This window comes from Perca flavescens, chromosome 14 (genome assembly GCF_004354835.1).
Source record: "Perca flavescens isolate YP-PL-M2 chromosome 14, PFLA_1.0, whole genome shotgun sequence".
Taxonomy (NCBI): domain Eukaryota; kingdom Metazoa; phylum Chordata; class Actinopteri; order Perciformes; family Percidae; genus Perca; species Perca flavescens.
This window is the reverse complement of record NC_041344.1, coordinates 29990561-30011659: the sequence shown is the minus strand read 5'-3', so window position 1 is coordinate 30011659 and position 21099 is coordinate 29990561. Positions and strand designations below refer to the sequence as shown.

Here is a 21099-nt window from a genome sequence, read left to right as displayed (position 1 = left end):
CCATTATTCCAGGATTACAGACAAAATCAAGAAAATCAAGCTCTTGGCTTTCGTTTAGTTTATGAATATTTGAGTATCTATATTTGCAGCCATGTCTGCTCATTCAACATGCTGAATCCTATGCAATAGAAAACCAAAACATTGCTGCATTGTATTCTGCTCTGCTGTTAGTAAAAACACATTTATCTTTAGGCATCAAAATAAATTTTTTATCTTTGGAAACAGTATTTGTAACAAAATAATCTAAACTTAAAGGTGAGGAAGGGGATGCCAGGCTTTTTTCCAGCAATGTACATTACACCACTTCCAGCAATTCACAGAGAACAACGAGGGCAAAACAGCATCGCAGATCTGTTTTAACCGAATATTCTCTGGTCGAGCTCAGATAACAACGCTGTTTGTATCTAGCAGGCTACCGACAATGTTATCTTCACTTCGCATGTTCAACTGACTTTAGCCCTTTAGATAACATACACTTTGACTGTCCTGCTTTATGACAGACATTTGAACTAATTGCAGACACTTGCTTCATTCATTGACTCACGGCGGTGTGCTGCTGCAGAATGAAACACTGATGTATTAAAGTGCTCATATTATGCTCATTTTCAGGTTCATAATTGTATTTAGAGGTTGTGCCAGAATAGGTTTGTGTGAAAACACCATATTTTTGTTGTACTGCACATTGATGCAGCTCCTCTTTTCACCCTGTGTGTTGAGCTCTCTGTTTTAGCTACAGAGTGAGGCATCTCACTTCTGTTCCATCTTTGTTGGGAGTCGCATATGCGCAGTAAGCACTGCTAGCTAGTCAGTTGCAGAGTATGAGGGAGTGCCACGCTAGCAGCTAGGCGAGCATTATAACGTGTGTTACAAAGTGACCACGTTTGTCTCTGAAGTAAAGGCTGGACTACAATAGAGCTGTTTGGAGCAGTTTGTGAACAGTGTTTTCTGTTGGAGATGGTAAGTCCCTTTGGGGTGGACTTTGGCCTTTTTCACTTTTCTAAACCTATAATGTGCACAACAAGATATATAACACTATAAAGGAAAGGGGGAAAGCCAAAAACCATAATATGAGCACTTTAATATGCCAATTGGAATAATTTAATTATTATTCAATGGTGCTAGAACGCAGTTCCTGATCGTTCCGGCACACTTTAACCCCTGGTTGTATATGTTTGGAAATGGTCTGTGGCGTCAATGAATGTCCGCCATCTTTCTCCGGCCTTCCAGTGATGCCAACAACACTTTTGAACAGAGGTGTTATGCAACTCCCTTTTATCACATGGGAATGCTATGGAAAACTACAAGCTACAAACCACATACTTATCTTTGTTACTTCATGATACATTTCTCTGTATAACTGTTGACCAGACCTGGCAGCTGAACTACCCCAACTGGGTTTGGTGAAGAAGTTAAGAAGGCCCCAGCCCCCCACTGACACTGACACTCTCAAGCCCCTCATTGTTTCGCCAAAATGTAATGTCCAAGATGAGTCAAGATGTAATGATGAATGTCCTCCAGACTAATTTGTGTAAATCTCGGCTGGATTGGAGTTAGCTAGGTTAAATTTGATTAATCGAGTTGAATTGCCTCTCTGTGGATGTTTTCCAAACCAACATCCCATGGCAACATTGGCGGGATGACTACTCATCTTTTCAATTGTGTTGAAACAAAAAAAACACTTCAGCAAAAATATTTTATCTCTGTGAAAAAAGTAATTAATAATTAATCATTAATAATAATTAATAATAAATATTAATAAAAAAAATGACTTTAAGGTTGGATTACACCGAAGGTTAGATGTGTAGTTGTAAGGATTTAGAGTAGAGTAGGGTGTTAGAATGGTGCATTCCTGATTTGTGTGTGTGTGTGTGTGTGTGTGTGTGTGTGTGTGTGTGTAACCTTTCATCACATATCATTATCATAGTCTCCAATCATCCTCCGAGTGTTGGACGCCAGGAAGATGTCATTGCTGTGTGGGCAGTCATGATGGCATGAGCAGGTCTTGATGAACATCATGTTCTTGGTGAAGACTTCTCCGTCTGGACAGTGGAACGCCACCGTTGCTGTGATGGTGGTGTGCGGCGTGCAGCAGCGATTGTCTGTGCAGACACCGCAGAACTTTGGTTTGTACAGCCTGGCGCTGGAGCAGCCCGACAGCTTGAAGCGCATCCCCTGCTGGGCCTTTGGCGTCCGGACACATTTCTTCCCCTTCTGCGGGACAGAGACCATAATCAGTGAATGATATGTCATCATGGGGTCAATGGACTTAGTCATATTGTTGCTGTAGTGATGTATAGTATAACATGGTACAGAAACGGCCACAATAAATCAATCAATACGTTAATTGATTTCAAAAAATAGTTGGCAATGATTTTTTTTCAGATTAGTCTGACAAAAATGTTATATTGTTACATGTTATACTCCTGCCGGTGCAAGGAAGCTTGGCTGTCGGTCGGATATTTGATAAATTAGTATATATAAATCCCTCTCACTGGTGGGAGTTATGCAGCATTCCATGCAGCGGTCATTTTGTTATAGAGCTGGTCAATATATCAATATCGATATCGTGATATGAGACTAGATATCGTCTTAAATTTTGGATATCGTAATGGCATAAGTGTTGTCTTTGTCTTTTAAAGGCTGCATTACAGTAAAGTGATGTCATTTTCTGAACTTACCAGACTGTTTTATTATTTGCCTTTACCTACTTAGTCATATCCACATTACTGATGATTTTTCATCTAAAATCTCATTGTGTAAATATTTTGTGAAAGCACCAATAGTCAACACTACAATATCGTTGCGGTATCGATATCGAGGTATTTGATCAAAAGAATTGTGATATTTGATTTCCTCCATATCACCCAGTGTTATTTTGTTATGGTAATGAGACTCATGTCCCACTTGTTACCAAAGGTTTTATGTTTATTACATGCTTGCATGTTTTTTTGGCAATGTTTACTGCAGGACAGGAATTACGTCACTTGAATTCTTCCTTGTCGCGCTTACCAGATTTTTCTGGCTAGCGCTAGCTAGCTAGCGTGGTTAGCAAGGTGCAACCCTGCGCTGAACAAGGCATTTTCAGGCAACCAAAATGTAAAAACTAACTTTGATGAAGTGAAAACATACAGTGAGATGATTAATGTTTTGCTTTATTGTCTGTTTTAAAATAAATGGGACTATAATTTACATGATGAACACCATGCTGTATTGAAGAAGACTTGAAACTAGCGATTGAGTCTATATATTTGTTAGGACAATGTTTACTGAGGTAATATCAAATGAGTAGGAGACTTATTTTCTCAATCACACTTATTTTTGGAGTCAAGCAGAGCTCTAGGCACTGTAGCCAAGACTTGCAATGCTAACATCAGCTAATCAACCAACTGCAGCTAGTTTCTGGGTGCTGAGTCGCAACGTTTAATGAGAAAGAGAGCATGCATTTTATAACAATCTGACAAAAACATCTTGCGTCAGGATGGCTCACTCTGTTGACTTTGCCCTTCCCAGAAGGACAGCATCAGTGAGTTCAGTAGCCTCAACCCACATTTGTTCACGTTCAAGTGCCAAAGATGACGAGAGCAGAGGAAGTTAGGAGACGTTATAGAGTGACGAGTCTGTAGGGAGGAGTAGGTTGGTGGATGTTTGGGTCAACTAAAAAAAACTCCTCTAACCTTAACCACATGTTCATTACTGTAACCATGGTGGAGTAGTCCTCTTAGCCCAAACCATGATGTTCCCTTAACTAACCAAGTGGTTTTTGTGCCTAAACCTAACTTAACACTCACATTCCTACAATCATAAAACAGTGATTTGTAGCAGGTTTGAAACACTTCCATGGGATGTTTAGGAAAAACAACGTATTTTGTCTTTTAAATTGGAGGAATTGTTGTCTCTGACTGGGGTCTTTTATAGCAGTAATGTGGATATGGTGTGGAGACACTGGTGTCCACCACTAATATGTTCTGATCTTCTGCCTTTCAACTTTTAACACCCAGCAGTTCTTGCACGACAGAAAGTGTACAGTTCGGATGGATCATAAACACTAAAAACAATCCTGCACACTAAAATTCGGTTCATGAATTTGACCTTTTGAAGGCCAGAGGACTAAAACATCATAAATAAAGTAATTCAATGTTTTCTATTAACATCCTAAAGCAGTGGTTCTCAAACCTTCTCAAGTCAAGGACCCCTAAACTGACACAAATTAGACTACGAAGCCCCATTTGATAAGAATCTGTCCAAGGTTCTCAAACTGATAGGAATTAGTTTTTTGACGTTTTATTACAGAAATTGTATGCAACCCATGGTCAAAACCGTCCTACAGTACATTCATTCATTATGTAACTTATGGATGGGATTTACAGTTAAAATAAATCATTCCCCTTGTTGCTGGGGATCCCCCTAAAGGACCCCACTTTGAAAACCCCTGCCTTAAAGAAATCAGAACATGTATGGAAACATGTTGTGGATTATTGTTGGACTTGTGTTTGTTGAAGGGAACACTGACCTTGATGTCTTTGTGCTGCTGGCTGCTGCAGGGTCGGAGCATACAGATCCTGCTCTGCCTCTCCAGCTGGCAGCGCTGGTTGTCGTTGGTGATGCGAGAGGAGACGCCCATGTCGCAGGTGGCTGAGCACTCACTCCACTCTGTAGTCTGGATGATACAGTTATCTCTGGGACTCTCTGCCTGTGGTCCATGAGGAGACACTCGTCTGAAGACTGAGACGGGATTGGAAGAGGGCAAGGGACGAATCTGAGATGCTCCTGCAACAGGAGTAATGAGACGTGGGGAGAGAAAAGGGATGAAGAAAGGCCAATGGTGAGTGGTCTTATCTTTTTTACAAGACAGTGGGTGACCGAGCTGGCAGGCATATATGCCTGCAATTTCATCTAGTGCCATCATCAGGTCAAAGGTAGTCCCACTTTGCCAGACCTTCCTCCCCATCGGCGCTGCGGAGGAAGGTCTGGCTAGTCCACACAGCATTCTGGGATGGGACAAAAACCTGCTCTGGTTTATTGGCATTTCTTTAAACCAATCACAATTGTCTTGGGCAGTGCTAAGCACCGGGAAAAGCCGCAGTGCCTCTGCAAAATAGCCTCGGGTGTGTACGTTCAAAAGTAGTTTTAGTCGTGCAACAGAAAACTCAGATTGGGCTAGCTGCCCAGGTTAACCATAATCCTCATAAATCCACCATAGTTTAAAATTCCAACAAAAAGGAAGCCCAAGGGATTGGATATCCAGCCTAAATAAGCGAAATCCGGCAAAATTTCCAATGGAGAAATCCCGGAAGTGGAACGACAAGGATATAGACTAGGTCAAAGGAGACTGTCTTCGCCTAAAAAAACAGCGCCATAGGTCGATTGTTCCAGCATCATTCTGACCCATATTTAGGTTTCTAGTGGCGGCGGCCTCTAGTGGCCTGTAGTAGTTCTGACTGAAGCAAGGTAGGAAGTAAGGTCAGGAAGTATAAGACCGCCATATGTCCTGGTAGTGAAATCTTTTTTGCAGGGTGGTAGGGGAAGACTCATGAATATTCATTAGACAACTCATCCCTGAATGGCTAGTTAGTACTTGTTGCCTGCTCTGGTTGGGTTGATTAGGTTTAAGCAAGAGGAGTTGGATTGGTTATGGTTAGGGTAAGAATGTCAGGGCAAGCCAATCAGGGACGAGTCTTCCCCTACCACCCTACAAAAAAAAAAAAAAAAAGTACGTCCTGGTAAGGAGGCAGGTTGGGGGGTTGGATGGGTAAAACAAACACAGGACTTTCACCCAGGAGACCGGGTAACCTTCAGGAAGTGAAGTAACGTCTGATTTTAACCCAAACCACCATCTTTTTATCAACTTAACTAAGTAGTTTTGGTACCTAAACCTAACCAAACTGGGACCATTTCACAACGTTAACAACATGTTTAAAACCGCAACCGTTACCTTCTCTAGTTTAGATATGAGGACAGAAAATGCTCCTTGGGTCGTATTAGAGTGGAAGAATAAAAACCTCTATTGTCGTATCATTTGGAGGACTTGTTGGGTCCAAAAATACAATTTGCTCAATACTTTAGCTTATCCTCTTACAGTTTGGTGTTTTTTACAGCAGGTACAGCCTCACAGAGCCACAAAGCTAATAATGTAAATTCTCCAGCGGTGGAAGAAGTATTCAGAGCTTTTCCTTGAGTAAAAGTACTAATCCCACACTGTAAAAATACTGAAAATGTATTAACAGTATTTTTCACATTTTAGAAAGTGTAAAGGATCCAAACAGTTATGTGTTTAATGGTCTAATTATTTCAGCTGGACTTGTAGGCCGTTATATTGTTGGCTAGTTTACTTTAGAATCAAACATCAGATTTTATAAACTACATGTGTTTTGTGTGCAGAAATCTTAATGTGTAAAGTAACTAGTAACTAAAGTAACCAGTAACTAAAGCTGTCAAATGAATGTAGTGGACTAAAAAGTACAATATTTCTAGAAGTAGAAGTAGAAAAGAAAACACTCAACTAAAGTACAAGTACCTCAACATTTGTACTTAAGTGCAGTAAATGTACCTAGTTACATTCCACCACTGATAATCGGAAGCAGTGGATGAGTGTAGTGGTACCAGTTGAATCAGAAGTGTGTGTGTGTGTGTGTGTGTGTGTGTGTGTGTGTGTGTGTGTGTGTGTGTGTGTGTGTGTGTGTGTGTGTGTGAACCTGGGAGCAGACTGACCGGCCAGCACTGACTGGTAGTGGTGTTCCGGGGGCGACTGCTCACACATCCACTCCTCACAGCAACGCCCAGGGATGTGGACCCGGCGGGGGTACGGGCAGTCAGGGGAGGGCAGCAGGACGTCGCTAGCACACATCGGCACACAGCCGATCTCTCCGTTCATACACACACAGTGGTGCTTACAGCTGGGCCGGAAGGACTCCCCGCTGTGGTAGATCCGACCCCCCAGGTCACACGTCTGACCCTCCTGAGCTGCAGACAGACACAAGACACGCAGCACTCTCACTCATACATACAACGCAATGAATACACAGCAGACACATGTCACTAACAGCTATAGGAGGACTTAGAAGTATACAGTTTATCAGGCACACATTAAAGGTATATATATATATATATATATATATAATAATAATATGTAGGATTTTCCTAAAAACAATGTATAGACTAATACAAAAGTAATCATCACTTATTACCAGGGCCACATGGAATCTGTGGCTGCAGAAAACTCATAAACTCCGAATGTAACAAAAAAGTGCGGGACGTTTGTGGGCGGTAACAAAGAGCCTTTGTGTTTATGAATGTTTATGAACAGTTAGCGACACTACATATCATGTGCTTTATTCATAAAGTGAGTTTAATATAATAAAATAGATAGCAATTTTGTTCTTTTTTTCTAACGTTTCCTGGTAGACTTGCTACAATTTAATTTCTAGCCCACATCTCTTTGCCCTGCTTATACTTAGGGCTTTTTCACACCTGTAGTGGGTTTGCTCTGGTCCATATTAGTTGATGAGTTTGTGAACTTGAAGCGTTTCCCCTTGGCTCGGTTTCGTTTTTTTCTTGGAAAAATCCAAGCGATTACTCTGCTTGTTGTCCAGATGTGTCAGGGGCGGGACGAAGAAAGTAAATACAGCTATAGTTCCTGTGGCCTTATCACCTGTTAGACCAACATATGATATTTGAGTCGCACATAAAGAAAGTGGTCCAATCGTCTTTCTTCCAAACAAGAAACATTGCCAAAATTATACGTCGATTACAATACACCAGTGCTGACCAATCTGCATTGGCCAACTATAGGGTGCTATACTATTTTAAAATTATTTTTATCACCTAGAAAACACGGGCTGGTCCTACTTTATATTCCTGAATGACCGAGAAATGTAGTATCACGAGAAATGGCTTTTTAGAGTTTGATCAGTATGGGTGTGGATAAAGATGTTAAATGTATGCGTGTGTATGCAAGGGGAGAATGGATAGCTAAATGGCAGTGTGTGTGTGTGTGTGTGAAGGAGAATTGATAGATATGTTAAATGGTGTGTGTGTGTGTGTGTGTGTGTGTGTGTGTGTGTGTGTGTGTGTGTGTGTGTGTGTGTGTGTGTGTGTGTGTGTGTGTGTGTGTGTGTGAACTGAGTATTGTGCTTGTAAGTGTTATTGTGAAAATCTGCTGTGTGCCACTGGTCCATGAGTTTGTGTCTTGTATTGTATTGCATCTGTAATATTTGTGTCCCTGTACTATTTTTTTTTATGTGGACATAAATAAATGGTGAAAATGTGTGTGTGTGAAGGAGAATGGGTTACCCATGCAGATGCCAGTCTCACTGTCACTCAGCAGAGTGTAGTCACAGTAGAGCTCCTTGTGATGGTCGCAGGGCTCCAGCAGGGAGCAGGGCTCTCCCAGCTGCTTGGCACACACCTTACAGCAGCCACAGCCATCCAGGACCAGACTGGTGCCCAGCGGGCAGGGGGGGGGGCCCTGTAGAGCAGGCACAGGGCTGGGAACAGTCCTGGCCCGCTGTCTGCAACACACACACACACACACACACACACACACGCACCAAACACAGGTTAATGAGTGAAGGCTAGAGATGGACACCCCCATCAATGCCTAGATAGAGTGTGAAAATCCCGCTAATTTTCTCCATAAAGATTTTGATTATTAGTCATAAACTATCGAAAGCAGACTAACCACGAGCTGAGAGATTCTTAACAGTCCTTCCAGAATAATGCGATGGAATATGCGGGATATTTATGCAATTTTATGCGATGAAATTGCGGGAACTTGCAAAAATTGCGGTTTGAGGAAAAAGAGAAAAAAAAGTGATTCCCCCAACAACCTGCTTTTCAGTGATGTTCACGTCGCGTAATTACGTCACTCCATAACGTCACTTCATAACGTCACTCCATAACGTCACTTCATAACGTCACTCCATAACGTCACTTCATAACGTCACTCCATAACGTCACTTCATAACGTCACTTCATAACGTCACTTCATAACGTCACTTCATAATGTCACTTCATAATGTCACTTCATAACGTCACTTCATAACGTCACTTCATAACGTCACTCCATAACGTCACTCCATAACGTCACTCCATAACGTCACTTCATAACGTCACTCCATAACGTCACTTCATAACGTCACTTCATAACGTCACTCCATAACGTCACTTCATAACGTCACTCCATAACGTCACTCCATAACGTCACTTCATAACGTCATTTCATAACGTCACTCCATAACGTCACTTCATAACGTCACTTCATAACGTCACTTCATAACGTCACTTCATAACGTTCCCATGGCAACAGGGGAAAATGGCTGCTTGTGTGAAGTAAACGCAACGTTTTCCAACTTTCTGCTAAGATATATTTGACTTTTTTGCAACGGAAATGCAGGGATTATGAAATCATGCAAGCCCTGCATATTTAGCGTGGAAATCGGCAATTTATGCAGCGAAAGTGCGGCGTATTTGAAAAAAATGTGGCCCCCGCATAAATATGCAGACTTGTTATGCATTGAATTATGCAATCGCATAATCACGTTTTTCTGGAGGGACTGTGTGAAACGAAGTCTGTATGTTTTATCCATGAAGTCACGGAGAAGTACTACACTACCCATAATCCTAATTGTAGCAGTCAGTCTGATTGGTGGAGCTTGCTGTTACCATGGAAATGTTTACTGAGCCCGCGAATGGCTATAGCGAGCTGCCACGACTGAAGTCTCTGATCGTTTCTGTACAGTCTTATTCCTTTACCTCTTTGGCAGTTTTCAAAATGTTCTTTTGCGCCGACTCAAATGTTTTATTGTGATGGAACCTGAACCATGTGGCCCTTTCCAACAAAGAGAAACTCTGTAGCCATGTGGCTCCTGTAAGAAAGGACAGGGGCATACATGTAGGAACCACAGCCTGAGGGGCCAAAACCACAGACACTGGGGTCCACGCTCATGGGCTAACTTTAAGTCTGAATCCAAACTCTGGCTTTCCATTTGAAGGGAATCAAGGAAACCCCAAGGGGTTCCTGGTCACGTGACCCAGAAGATTAAAACTAACGCAGGTCACATCTCTGTGTCTTTCCCACTGCAACTCACGTTGTTACAGGGGACATACTACTCTGCTAAAGTTTGTACCTTTAAATAGGCGTTTTCACCTGGCTGGACGAGTAACTGACTGTTTCATGTTCACGGTAACACATCTTTGAACCGGTGGAAACACTATCCAATCAGTGTTCCATTTAACCTGCAGAAGGAAGAAACAGTTTCTTCACAGAGAAGGAAGAAGGACAACACCGTAAATGGCCCTTTTCTTCATTTAGTCGACTCAGCTGTTTCCCTCCGCTACCATTCGGAGGACCCGACCAACTGACGGACAAACACGCCAATAAACGCATTAGGAACAGCGTCTAGAGGCAGTCCAGTTCTGGGCAGAGATCAGTTAGTGTGTTATTTAGTTAGCTCTGATGTTGTGTAAGTCTTACTGTATTAATGTGAATCGGGTCACTGCGTCCTTTAGTTTATTGCTGTTAAAGAGCACTGTGTTTGCTGTTTGGTTAAAGGTGCTGTAGGTAGGATTGTGAAGATCCAGGACTTAGCCAAAAAATTTTACATTGACAACTTCTCAGTCCTTTTCCGCTTAAGCCCAAAACGGTCTGCTATGCCACTCCCAACCACAAGGGAGAATGAATGCGTGTGCATGTGCAGTGATTGACAAGCAGTTAGACAGTTCTGTGTCTTTCCAGTCCCCTTTTCTCTCATTAACCAAAAACACACACACACACACACACACACACAGTTATAGTTGTAGCAGGATAGTAGATGTTCATTGATTGAAGAAATATTGATCATTAATCAGTATAGCTGACGTTAAATAAATTCTATTAGACTTTAAAGAGCAGTTGTCTGTGATTATGTGTGTACATTTTGCAATCACAGCTGGTTGTGCAGGTCAGTGCTCGGCTTTCACTCCTTCACTGTTTACTTTATTAATATGACATTCATTCATTAAGGTAATTCATGTTTTTAGGAGAACACCACCTTCTGAGACAGTATCCACAGTTCAGTTATTGGTCCCTGAGTTCAGGGTGGTGCCCTGTTTACTATGTATTCAAACTGATACGGTTTTCAATAGTCATACCTTTATATTGATAAAATACTTTTGGTAATTGCTAATAACTAAATCTGTGCCTACTAAATTCCCGAAAAATGGTCACGACTCATCTCGTAGCTGGTTGGCTTGGTTCCAGGCTTCGACTCTTTGTATCAGCATGAAATAAAAAATAAACACTTCCAGAACCAGAGGCGTTCAGAAAGCACAAAACACACCAACTCATCAGTAATACTACTCCACTCACTGCAAACCTGCTGGCTGGTATTGTAGTGGTCCTGCAGTGTGTGGACATACCACTGTGAGATCAGCAGCACACAGCGGGCACAGCACCAGACACACAGGATGTCCACGGGGGCACTAAGCACGCTCCTGGTGCTGTTCTGAAGAGAGGCACCAGTGGTGGAATGTAACTGACTGCATTTACTCAAGTAATGTACACATTTGAGGTACTTGTACTTTACTAGAGTCTTTTCTCTTCATGCCATTTTCTACTTCTACTCCGCTACATTTCAGAGAGAAATATTGTACTTTTTACTCCACTACATTCATCTGTTACAGCTTTAGGTACTCGTTACTGCACACGTTAGATTTCTGCATACAAAAAACATGTAGTTTATAAAATCTTAACATTACAATAGGCCCACAAGCTAAGCTGGATCGATAAAACGATCAAAAACGTTGTTGATTGACACTGTTTGGATCGTTTTCTGTTTCTAAAATGGGAGGATTTTTATGCATTGAGTACTTTTACTTTGAAATAGTTTAACTAGCCTACATTTTCCTGATGATGCTTACAGACTTTTACTTAAGTAACATTTTCAATGCAGGACTTTTACTGTAACAGCGTGTTATGAAAGTGTGGTGTTAGTATGTCTACTGAAGTAAAGGATCGGAATACTTCTTCCACCACTGAGAGGCGCACATTGTTTTTTTTTTGGAAACACATATGTAAATAGTTTGATTTTATCTCAATTTGTCCTTTAATCTCAATTTGCCTGCCTCCCACACACACACACACACACACACACACACACACACACACACACACACACACACACACACACACACATATACACTCTGGGATTGCCAGGCCTATAATGTAGCTCTCTAATTATGTACACTAATAGTCCAGTCATTTTAAACCAAAATGGGGGTCAACCTAGAACAAATTGCAACAGAAGCAAACTCAACTGATTTTGTATCCTCAGTACGTCCTGAGTAAGGAACAAAAAGCCCTTTAGAATCCCATTAATGGAAAGTTTCGAAAAAGACCCAAATATAGCCTATTCATATGCCTATTCTTTCTTTTTCTCACGTGAATAGGGTAAAAAATGTAACCTTTAGATATCACCGTGACAATTATGGAGTTTATTACTTACATTAAGACAAACAAAAAATGGCTACCCATGAGCATTAATACATAGAGGCAGGAAGAAGTACTTCTTCCCCCAGACTCGTCCCCCAGAAACAGTCCCACGGACCCAGCCCCAAACCCCATCTCTGCAATAATAATTAATAAAGGCTGGTTTAAAGTACTTCATCCTGCCTCTATGTATTACTGCTCATGGGTATCCTAAATGGGTTCCATTCAGACCTTAAAGTGATGGTTCGGAGTAATGTCCCCCTAGGGTCCTTTGCACTAGACCTTGAGCCAAACACCCCCCCAGAAGCTTTTTTCACCTGGGTCTAACATTGGGGGAGTTAGCGTAGAGTAGCGTTATCAGCTGAATAGCTTAGCGCAGGGGCTAATGGATCCGAAGTGTCTCTTAACATTACCCCACTAATAATGCCCGAAAGGATACCAAACGTCTACAGTAGTACAAATAGGTTATGCACTCATAAAACGATGGATTGTAAAGTTTGTAAGTACACCAGAAGTTTATGTAAATAACACTTGACTGCTCTCTTCTGCTCTGTTTCTGCTGCTGCTGCTACCTGCAGTTAGACGAGTGCTTAGGGCCGTCTACAAATTACTACACCGAAAAGAGATACAACAAAGATATTTATTAATTTAATGATTAAATAAGGTAATGTCTCCAAACTTACCTCAATTATAAAGTCTCCTGCTAGTTATTCTACAGCACTTACTTTAAAAAAATAAGTTAAATTAATAAATATTTTTGTTGCATCTCTTTTCGGTGTTGTAATTTGTAGACGGCCCTAAGCACTCGTCTTACAGCAGCAACAACAACAGCAGAGAGCAGAAGCCAGCAGGCAAGTGTTATTTACATAAACTTCTGGTGTACTTACAAACTTTACAATCTATCGTTTTATGAGTGCATAACCTATTTGTACTACTGTAGACGTTTGGTATCATTTCGGGCATTATTAGTGTGGTGATGTTAAGAGACACTTCGGATCCATTAGCCCCTGTGCTAAGCTATTCAGCTGAGAACGCTACTCTACGCTAACTCTCCCAATGTCCGACCCAGGTGAAAAAAGCTTCTGGGTTTGGCTCGAGGTCATGGTGCAAAGGACCCTAGGGTGAAATTACTCCGAACCATCACTTTAACATGAAGTCTTTTACTGTTATATGTCAACAAAATTCAACAAGACATTTCACCTGGCTATACCCAATGTTTAAATCTGTTGTGGTATTTATGCTAATTAGCACATACGTAATTAGATTATGCACTGTTTGCCCATGTTAACAAACAATTTCAAAAAACTTGTAATACATTTTTTGTTTGTCTTAATGTAAGTAATCAACTCTGTAATTTTCATGGTGATATCTAAAGGTTACATTTTTTACCCTATTCACGTGAGAAAAAGAATAGGCTATATTTTGTCTTTTTCAAAACTTTCCCCTAATGGGATTCTAATTCTTCTGGTTTTTTTTTTTTCCTTACTCAGGACATATTGAGGATACAAAAACAGTTGAGTTTGCTTCTGTTGCAATTTGTTCTATCTTTTTTTCATAAAATGACTGGACTATAACTGTTCAGAAGAGTGCAGTAGCTGTTTTCAGTTAAATCAGCGCCGATAAAGCCAGTTGACACTTCCTGTCCAGCAGCAAAGTTAGAGACTAGCTGGAGAACATGGTGCTCAATATTGGCTCACATTCATCAAATGGACACAAACACGACTCCAAATGAATGCTAGTGGTGGTCTGTGTCTGTGTAAATAGACAACTATTTGCTAACCCATTTGCCATGATACAGCAGGTGTTGTGTTTGTTGTGATGCGCTGTCCCAGAGTGGCCAAAAAGAGACTTTCAGCCGTGCTCACTGGGTTGCAATTTTTCCTATACAAGGTGTGATTACCTTCCAAAACAACACATATAACACACCATTCTCTTGCACTTCTATTGTTTGGGCGAGCAAGCAGCCACTTCCTCATATTTATCACCACTTGGTCAAGTTCAGGCCACTAAAACTACTGTCTTCTTTGTCATTTAGATGATGATGATGATGTTATAATGTACAGCTTGAAATTGGGTTCAAGCCTCCATGTGAATGGAGTGGCAAACAAATGTATTTTATACAAAATACCATAAAAATAAGTATGAATATGTCAACTTGCCACATGAATGCACTTTACATAGAGAGCAGATTCTTTGTTGTAGCAATTGTATAAAGGCTTCTGGAGTTGTTTTGGTCTGGTTTAATAACGCCACAGAATGCCACAAGATGGCGACACCAGACTGTGATCACATTGGCCAGCAAATATTTTCCATGTTTTGTTTCCTTCCCACTGCTCAGCATCAGCCCAGCACAGAGGGAGCAGGTTTGGAGGAAAAACATGACAGCAAAAAAAAAAAAAAAAAAAAAAAAAAAAAAAATATATATATATATATATATATATATATATAGACAAACAGTGAAGAAAATACTTTTGTAAGTCAATGTAAGGTGGTGCCAGAAGCAGCAGGAGCTCCATACATTTCTTCCCAAATGCTACAATCCCAAACTTTATCATCAGAGGTTCAGTTCTTCATGGTGTAATCTAACAACTCACATGCTCTGAAGATTTCCAAAGCAGCACAGCACCTCAATCTTACTATGAGTATCCCCAAATTACTTTTTAATTCAACCGTCTTTGTTAAAAGAAAACTTACCGATGAGATAATAAGCAGGAGAAGAGAGAATGTGGCTGAAGTTTCCACAGGCATGTTTGTCAGTAGTACTGGTTCCTGTCGCTCTTGTTATTCTCCCTGCAGCAGACTGATGAAGTCTGGGAGGAGGATCGGACTTAAATACCAGCCCTGTGGGTGTAGCCCGAGAAACCAGAGCCGTGCCACTCTGTTCTGAGAGGTGCAAATATTCCAAATCAAACGGTCTTCTCCCAGACTCCTCGGTTACATCATTAGTTCATAGGGGTGTTGGTGGACAAAATGGCAACTAACAGGGTTGTTAACTTTGAGAGAACTCAACGCATGTGACTGTTCATATAGAGTCTTCATTTGGAATTTAATTTACAGTGTGCGTCAGCCTCACAGTGGCTCGGACAGTTACTGTAATAAATGAGTATTCACAGCGGACAAACAGTTTGAATTTGAATTTTCAGGAGTGATTTCAGATTTCATTTAGCAGATGAGATGATTGCAGAAAAGCACTTTAGTGGCCAGTAGAAGTTCAGACACACACACACACACACACACACACACACACACACACACACAATGCCTGTAGCCATGATTAAGACTTAAAGTACAAATGCCTTTCAGACATAGACTCTGTAACATTGTGTGTTCATCTTTTTGTCATCGTTTTGTGGGTTAGATACCGTAGTAGATCTTCATTATGGAAACTTTTTATGCTGACACAACAGAACAGAACAAAGCCACGATGCCTGTGCTATGTTTGTGGTTAGCAGGCATAATGATGAAACATATAGATTGTATGAGGTGAGAGGTTGATACTGCAACATGCTACTAAGCTGAAAGTAGGTAAAGCTTTATTTATGTAGCAAGTAATGAAAAGGTTTTGAATAAATCTTGTCAAGAGACCCCCAAACTGTGAGAAAGACCCTTCTCTTTCTTTTTCTCCCGCTCCTTCTGTCAGGAAATGTGTAACGAGGAGCGATTGAGATGTGATGCTGGATATGACATCCTCTGGGGATCGTGTGCCATACAGGTTCTGGGCTGGATCTAGCGTTGCCAACTTGGCAACTTTCTCGCTAGATTTAGCAACACTTTAAACCATCTTAGCGACGTTATTTCTGAAACGTGCCGAGCCACAAATGTATTGAGTTATTCAGCCCATCAGGGAAAGGCCGGACATTTATTCAGATATAGTATATTGTGCTTCATTCCCATGCATGCTGCTCAGAATCACGGCCGTGATCATGGCTCTTGCTCCGTGCCCATTAAACATTTTTCCAAAAACATCAGTCGGTGCTTTGTTGTTATTGTCACATTTTGTTATTTCTCTTTTCTTTGGCTTTTAACACCAGGTAGAGTGTTGCTCTTATGTGTATACTTGCATATTTTTATTGTGTGCAGGCAGTGCATTTTTTATTTTAATTTATTCTTATTTAATTTGTATTGCTTTTTATCTTTATATTGGGTACCTCATCCTTTTATTGTGCTTTTATTGTGTTATCTATTTTATTCAGTTTTATCTTTTTGTGCAGCACTTTGGAAACCTTGTGTTTGTTAATATCGTGCTATATAAATAAAGTGGATTGGATTGGATTATATGAAGGTTTCTTCTGCTCGGTTGTGGAATATTCTATACAAACGTAATTAAAAAAAGTGTAGTTGAAAACAGGTTGGTGTGATTACTTAAAAATCACACCAACATGACGCAGATCAAGCCGAGAAGAAGAGGATAGGGCACACAGGTTCTACCGTATCACTGACTGAAGGTTATCAGGGACAAAAATCTGAACTTCAGTTTTGTCTGCATTTGTAGCAGAAAATAGTTTGCCATGCAGCTCCTAATAGCATTTAAAAAGTTCAGTAAATGTATGTTGCTCATCAGGGTTAAATGAAAGATACAAATGGATGTTGTCAGCGTACAAGTGATAGATGTTACCAAAACTACTGATAATCTGTCCTAGTACCGCTACTTGTACTGTATATGGAGAATAAAATGGGTCTCAAGACCGATCCCTGGGGGACGTCACATGGCGAAGCAGCACTGTCTGACACAAATTCACTTACAGAGACTGAAGAAGTCCTACTAGTGAAAAAGGATGAGAACCACTCCAATGCAGTCCCTGAAATGCCCAGGTGATATAGCCTGTTGACTTGAATAAATACCTTGGGACTATTTTTGACAACAAGCTGAAGTTTTCATCCAACACAGAAGAAATTCTGAAGAAATGCCATCAGTGGCAGTACCTGTTCAGGAAACTAAGATCATTTGATGTAAGCAAGGACATCTTAACCTTTGTCCCCAGGGCTGTCCAGCCCCCCCCCCCCTCCCCACCTCCCAAATCTTTGGACTGCACTTCATTCCGTAGACTGATAACTGATGCACTAATCCCATTCCCTTTCCCCCTTTTTTCTCTTTTTTATATATTAATATTTATGTATTTATTATGTACTGTATGTAGTGGAATGTGCTGCTCTCTGTGTCATTTAATTGCCCCCTGAGGATGAATAAAGTGATTTAAATTGAATTAACAGTATCAAATGCAACGCTATGGTCCAATTCAACAAAGACTGAACAATCTCCAACATCTACAGCCATCAAAACATCATTTGAGACCTTGAGTAAAGCCGCTTCAGAAAACAGTTTACGAAAACCAGATTGAAATTTTTCAAACACCCAGTTGCTTTTCAACAACCTTTTCTAAATTTTTGGAAGTTTAACTCCTAGGCAGACTTTGATAATATTGGTTCCTAAGAAAGGTAAAAACCGAGGAGACTGTAAGAATTACTGCCCAATTTCCTTAATGCAGTTAGATGTTAAGATTATTTCAAATATTTTGGCAAATAGATTGAATAAGGTTATTATTTCTTTAATTCATCTTGATCAGGTGGGAGTTATTAACAGGCGTAGCTCGTCAGATAATATCAGGCGTCTCATTAATATTGCATGGTCTGTAGCTGACAGACAGTAGCTGCTATTTCCCTTGATGCCAAAAAGACGTTTGATATGGTTAAATGGTAGACTGGGTAAACACAGCCCGATCTGCACGCGATTTGATTTCTCCCTGCAGCTCAGGCTGGGAACCTGTACATTTCTTCTATCCTGCTTAAAAATGTGCGGGGACCAATCACAAACTGGCTTATCCACCTGGCGCACTATTGGCGGGTTTAACGCGATGACGATAGAGAAGCGAGGCAAGCATTCAACAGCAGCTCCAGCATGGGACCCCAAATGTCCCTTTCCAGAGCCACATTAACCAACTCCGACTGGGGGATCCCGAGCCGTTTCCAGGCCAGGTTGGAGATATAATCCCTCCACCTAGTCCTGGGTCTTCCCCGAGGCCTCCTCGCAGCTGGACGTGCCTGGAACACCTCCCTAGGGAGGCGCCCGGGGGGGGCATCCTTACCAGATGCCCGAACCACCTCAACTGGCTCCTTTCGACGCGAAGGAGCAGCGGCTCTACTCCGAGCTCCTCACGGATGACTGAGCTTCTCACCCTATCTCTAAGGGAGACGCCAGCCACCCTCCTGAGGAAACCCATTTCGGTACCCTGGATCTCGTTCTTTCGGTCATGACCCAGCCTTCATAAGTGAGAGTGTTTGTCGAGTTTGTCAGAGATGTCAGAGCAAGATGGCGCCAGGATGTTTGCCGGCTTGCCACAGTCTGTCCTTGTCTCTTTTATTTGTAATGTTTCTTGTTTGTTTTATCACGCGCTCTGTTTGCTCCCCTCTGGTATACGATCGCATGACGCTACTTAATACTCGATCGGCTGTGTCCGATTGTTTATTCAGCGATCCCAGAGATGATTGGCATCTGCACTCGCATATTGTGCCAGTCGCATTGAGGAAAATGTGTTACCTGCCTGGATGTTTGTGCATGTGGAGGAAACGGCGAAGGAAGCGTGGGAAGCGTGCTGGAGTCCTTGTGAGATCAAAGAGGATCGGGAAGTTTCCAGCCGTCGGACCAGTTTCTTCGATGGCGGAGGCCGTGGTTGTGAGCTTGAGATGTTCATACATTGTGCCTGTCTTTCCGTATTCGTTGCTGATGCCTCAGTTTTTGCAGTTTTTCTGCAGATCGAGGAGCTAATTATCGGAATCTTCGCTATTTACGTGACAAGAGTCCGGTAACATTTTATGATTCCTCTCTGCAATCCTCTTCTGATGCCACTCCCACTCCGGTGTCAATGGCGTTGATAAATGCGAGATCTCTGGCAAATAAGACCTTCATTTTGAACGATCTTTTTCTTTCTCATGAAATTGATTTTTTATTTGTTACTGAGACTTGGCTTAATGCTGGTGAATTGTCTTCTCTTTCCGAACTTTCTCCTCCTGGCTGCAGTTTTTTCAGTACCCCTAGGTCTGTTGGCCGTGGTGGGGGTCTTGCAGTTGTTTTTAAAGACAAATTTAAGTGTAGACTTTCATCTTCTGCACTTTTTAGCACTTTTGAATCTCAGTTAATTACGCTGAATTCTTTTAAATCTGTGTTATGTGTTTTGATTTATAGACCCCCTAACTCTCGTGGGGATTTTATACAGGAGTTCTCTGAATTTTTATCTGGTATTGTCCCTTCTTTTGATAATATTTTAATTTTGGGTGATTTTAATATACATGTGTGTTGCCCCTCAAAGCCCCTGGTCAAAGATTTTATGAATTTATTAGAGTCGTTTGATTTTGTGCAACATGTTTCGGGTCCAACTCATGAACGTGGTCATACGCTTGACCTTGTATTATCTCTAGGATTCTCTATTGATAGTGTGAAGATTGTTGATACTGTTTTTTCTGATCATAAGACTGTTATTTTTTATTCTAACCTTCCTTGTGTTGCTCCGGGTAATACTGTTTCTGCCACAGTTTCGTCTCGCATCCTCAATCCATGTACAGCTAGTAGTTTTTCAGCTGTTTTTAATGTCTCTCCTTTATTTTCATTGATTGAGTCACACTCTCCCTGTATAGGTTTAGAAGATTTGGTCGATCAGTTTAACTCTTCTTGCTTAGAGATTTTAGATGCTGTAGCTCCTGTCAAAGCCAGGGGAAGAAAAGTCAAATCACAGCCCTGGCTGAACAGTACTACCCGTGCTCTTAGGCAGGAGTGTAGGAGGGCTGAGCGCAAATGGGTTAAAGATAAATTACAAGTCTCTTATGAGATTTGGAAGAACATTTTGAAAGAATATCAAAGAGCTGTTAAATTGCCTAGATCAAATTATTTCTCTCTCATTATCTCCAGAAACTGTAATAATTCGAGAGTACTTTTTTCTACTGTAAATGCTGTTCTTCATCCTACTGTTACTCCTTCATTCACTCCTTCTGCTGACATGTGTGAAGAGTTTTTAAAAAATGTTATTGGTAAGGTTGATGGAATTAGATCTCTAATTTCATCTGTTGGCAATGATTTTATCATTTCTGTTGCCCCCCAGAACCAATTGACCGGTTTTATGCTTGTTTCTTTGCAGCAGCTAAACGATATAACTGCTCATATGAAGCCCACCAGGTCTCCTGGTGATGTGCTCCCTTCTTCTCTGTTTAAGCAGGTACTTGATTCAATTGGCCCAAGTATTGTCTCTATGTCTATTATGAATATTAGTTTGTCATCTGGTGTTGTTCCAGTTAGTTTTAAGCATGCGGTTATTCAGCCCCTTTTAAAAAAAAACGGCTTAGACCCATTTGACAAGAAAAGTTTTCGCCCGATCTCAAAATTGCCTTTTATTTCTAAGATACTAGAAAAAATTGTGAACGCACAGCTTAATGACTTTTTAATTGGAAATAACATTTCCGACAGATTCCAGTCAGATTTCAGAGCTGGTCATAGTACAGAATCTGCTCTTTTGAGGGTGTCTAATGATATACTACGAAGTGTTGATTCTGGAAACCGTGTTGTCTTGCTGTTGTTAGATCTTACGGCGGCATTTGATACGGTTGATCATAAAATTCTCATTGATCGTCTTAGAGATCAGGTGGGTATT

At 41.1% G+C, this 21099-nt stretch overlaps 1 pseudogene; it reads right to left on the bottom strand.

Annotated features, from left to right (window-relative positions):
• Positions 1-1758: 1758 nt before the first annotated feature.
• On the bottom strand, positions 1759-19156 carry LOC114567790 (connective tissue growth factor-like; annotated as a pseudogene).
• Between the last annotated feature and the right edge of the window lie 1943 nt (positions 19157-21099).